Consider the following 4837-nt stretch of genomic DNA (forward strand, 5'->3'; position numbering starts at 1 on the left):
ATTTGAGGGAAATGGGTCTGGCTTCTTTTCATTCAACATACTTATTTTGAAATTCATCCATGTCTTTACATGTTCAACAGTTTTTTTTTAAAGAAAATTGTTGAATAGTATTCCATTGTGTGGATATCCAAACATCGTTTTCCACCTGTGGAATACTAAAACATAATAGTATTTTTTAAAACAATTTTGATATGTTAAGTCTCTTTCTCACAGTATTGTGTTCATAACTCTCATGGAACATATCTCAGAGTATATTAAACTAAATTGTCCGTGTATCCTCCACTAGACTTCTGCTTTCCCTTCAGGATTGGGGAACTGTGTCTTATCCTTGCTCTTCCAGCCTCTTGTCTAGTGGTGTAGCTGCAAATTGGTACTGCATATAAACAGCCCTCTTAGGTGAAGCCCACACTTTTTCTTCCTCCTGTACTATCTCCATTATCACCATGTATTGCTTTGTTCAAGTTGGAAACTTGAGAGATGTTTATTTACTATTTTAAAAAAATCTACTTTAAGTATAATTTATATACAACAAAACTCATACAAAAGTATACAGGTCGATGGCTTTGAAAAATGCACAGACCTATCTAACCACCAAACCAATATAGAACATTTCATCTCCTCAAAAAGTTTACTTTTGTACCTTTGTATAAGCCTGACTCGAGCTGTCAGTTTCTTGCACTAACTCTTTGTCCCAGGCGACCACTGATCTGATATCTATCAATATGAAATATTTTGGTCTGATTTAAACTTTCATATAATTTAAATTATTCAGTATGTAATCTTTTGGTTCATTTCTTTTACCCAGCATAGTGTTTGTGAGGTTCACCCATATTGCATTGACTTTTCCTTTTAACTAGGGATGTTTAGTCCATTTACACTTATTATAATTATTGAAATATTTGGGTTCAAATATACTATATTGCTATTTTTTTCATTCTGTTTCTTCTGTATTCTGGGGAACCCAGGCTGAGAAAATACAATTATTACTTGTAGAACTCTGTATTGTATTTATTTAAATGTCTGTCCCTTCCACTAGATCAGTGACTAATTTAAAAAATCTCGAAACAGTAATATCTTATTTCAATCCGCAAAACATAGAACTGGTAAAAGGAGAGCAATTCTGATTGAAATTAGAGGGGATCCCTGGGTGGCTCAGTGGTTTGGCACCTGCCTTCAGCCCAGGGCCTGACCCTGGAGACCTGGGATCAAGTCCCACATCAGGCTCCCTGCATGGAACCTGCTTCTCCCTCTGCCTATGTCTCTGCCTCTCTCTCTCTCTCTCTCTCTCTCTCTCCCTCTGTGTGTGTGTGTCTCATGAATAAATGAATAAAATCTTAAAAAAAAAAAGAAAATAGAATGAAACAGCTCTGGAAAATAAATAAAAAAAAACAATGTACTAATTACATTGTGAAGTTCATGAGTAAGAAAATATGTCTTATTAATCTTTGACTCCGAAGAATCTGATATAGTGGCTGGTCCCCAGCAGGTAGTCAATAATATTTGTTAAATTGAACCAAGTTGAACTAAGGAGAACTGAAGCCTGGAAAATATAATTTTATTTAGGCTACAGTGATTATGGATAAAAGAAAAAATAAAACAGAAATACAGTTCTAATACTTTTTCTGGAAATGTGAGGTTTATTAGAAAAGACAATAAAACTTCTTCTGCAAGTGTATTTTCTCATTCTTGACTTGGTTTGCTAATTTTCAAACTATTGTTCTGTTTTTCTTTTGTTTGTTTCATTTTGCTATATACCAGCAGTAATAGATTTAAATTAAGTTTTAAAAAATCCTATATATTCTTTAAAATATTTATTATCAAAGATTAAAGGGATAGGAAAATTATAATTTACAATTACTTCACAGTCACAAATATGGAGCAGGTGAGAGAAAGAGCTGAAGATAATTTCTAGAAAGTAAATATGCCACTATAAAATAAAAGAGTTGGAAGCTCCTCTTACATTTTGTTATTATGATCAATACTGAATGGTGTCTTCATTTCTTTAAAGTGACAGAAACTCTAGAGGAGTAGCTATTATGAGCAAGGTTTTTTGAGTTCCAAGATGGAGAAAAAACCCAAATGAACAAAGCTAGCCAGGAAATGTATGCATTTAAAAAAGCATATTTTTAAAGCATACTTCTGTATGTATTTTGTATGAAGTATTTTGTTTATTGGCTGATCCATCTATCCACTCACTCGCTTGCTCACCCATCGTAATGGTGTTGAGGTTGGCACATAGAAAGCTTACGTGAGAGTTTGTTCTTTACCATCAGTCAATGGATTTTTTGTCAACAGTTTTTCTTTAAACAAGAACTTTAAACTTTTATGGATAACTAGTGACTGATTTCCATCTTCTTTATTGTAAAAAATGGACTTATTTATCAGATTTTTGAACAAAATATAGTCTTAACATCCGTCCTTCCAATCATCGACATAAATGTCGGTAACACCTACTTTATGCTAAGTGCTGAGGATTCAGTTGTGAATGTAGTGTATGAATATTAGGCATGCAAGGGACAGTAAAGAGACATTATAGGAGGCATGCTTACTGATTAATGAGACACAGTCGTGTATATAGGCTAAGTGACTTGCCCAAGATAACAGCTTGTGAGTAAAGTATTCCTCGGAAAATATAAGATTATTTTCAGATACTGCTTTTTATTAGCATTTAAACCTCCAAGCATTGCTGAGTGATAAACTCTGAAGTCAGCCGGTTGCAAAAGTAGTTACAGAAATGAGAAAACACTAAAAAAGGAAACCAGAAGGGAGGAAATTTAGGAATAGATTGGGATGAAATGGGAGAAAAATATTTGGCTTCATTTCAGTTCATCCGGAAATTTTTCAAACTTGGCTCCCTCCTTCCCCCCTGCTGGATTGCATATGGTTTGGATATAAAACATATATGTGATATATTGCATATAAAAATGTAAACATAAGCTAATGTTTATTGAGAGCCCAACATGTGCCAGGCAGTTTTATGTATATTAAGTCATTTAATATTTACCAGTACTTGGTGAAATACTGTATTCTTAAGTCCAGATGTCTATTTTAGCCTGGTGTTTCAGTGGCTCTCATTGCCCAGAGTCTGACACGCAGCCTTCAGGTTCAGAAACCGGATTATTATGTGGTCACCCAGAGGTTAATAGGCCCAGGCAAATTGATTCCTTCTAACTAAACTTACAAGAGTCGGATTATAAACCAGAACCTCAATCTACAAGTCTCTATGAAGAAATTAACTGCCAAGTCATCTAGGATACTCATGTCAGTTTGTCAGCACATTTTATTCCCTGTGGGAGAGGAACCTTGGGAAAGAAAATTAAGGACAGGAAGATGCCAAGGAAGTATAAAATTAGAAGAAAATGAGTTGGATGCTTTTAATAAGGAAATCGTTGTGCCATTATTTGATCCCTATGTGCCTTCTACATGATAGGAATGTACTTGTCTGGCTAAGGGATCTGCATGTGATTTTTTTCACTCAGCCAGGTCCCTCTCTCAATATTTCTCTGATAATGGCCAGTGGTAGATTCAGCGGCAGCACGGCAGAGAGATGGGGAGAGTCTCAGGCTGTTCAAAACCAGGGAGGGCCTAACTTCTGCAGGTGCCACAGGAGAACAGAGAGGCACTATATGCAGTAAGTAAGCAGGACAAAGATTATAACCAGGAAAGTATTTCTTTATTTTTATTTTTTATTTTTTTTATATTTCTTTTTTTTTTAATGCAAAAATTCAGGTTTTATTTTTACTTATTCTTACATAGGTGGGAGCTGATTATCAGGAACTTATAGGCAAACAATCACTTTTCTACCTCTTAGCTGAACAAAAATACACACAATGTGGCATTATCATTAGGCAAGACTTGCTTTCAGGAAAGTATTTCTAACAGCGATTGAAGATTTATTATGTGTTAGAAATTGTATTAAGAACTTTGTATCAATTACCTATTTTAATTCTCAGAACAACCATCTGAGGTAAATACCATTAGTATTCCTGTTCTATAGGACCTTTCTGGACCTTTCTGAAGTCGTGAAAAGTTATAATGCTATAGTAGAAGGTAAAGATTTCTTAACATAGGGTAGTCCAGACAGGGCTGAGGGCCTCTCAAGGTTAACAGGTTCAAAGTTGAGTTCTTCATTTTTTCTTAAAACACACTTACCCTTTAGGTCTGAAGCTTGTGAGTACTTCTAGTACTTCTACTCTTTCCCTTCTTTCCAACTTCCCTGCCTCCCTCTCTCCCCCTGGGTCCTGACATCAGCAAATCTTGTAAATTTTATTTCCAAATTATGCAGTGGATCTTTCCCCTTTACACCCTCTCTACTGTCACTGCTCTAGTGCAGCTATGGGAACCACTGGTCTACTTTCTGTTTCTATGAATTTTCCTAGTCTAGACATTGCATATAAATGGAATTGTACATTTGTGACCTCCTGTGTCTGGCTTCTTTCACTTGGCATAACGTTTTCAAGGTTCATCCATGATGTAACATGGTATTGGTGCTTCATTTCTTTTATGGCTGAATAATATTCCCTTGTATGGGTATATCATATATTGTGTATTCATTCATCTGTTGATGGACATTTGGGTTGTTTCCACTCTCGACTATTATGAAAAATGGTGCTATGAATGTTTTTGTTTTGTTCGATGCTTTTGTTAGAAATCCTGTGTTCAACTTGCCAGGGTAATCTTTTAAAAATGAAAATCATGTGGTTTCCCTACTTAAAAGCCTTCAATAGCTTCTCATTACAATTATATTATAATCTAAATTCCTTTCCATGGCTCACAAGGGTTTGCATGACCTGCCTCTCTTTTCTCATGTAAGCATTTTCCCCCTTCCCTCAATATA

This window comes from Vulpes lagopus, chromosome 3, assembly GCF_018345385.1.
Source record: "Vulpes lagopus strain Blue_001 chromosome 3, ASM1834538v1, whole genome shotgun sequence".
Lineage (NCBI taxonomy): Eukaryota > Metazoa > Chordata > Mammalia > Carnivora > Canidae > Vulpes > Vulpes lagopus.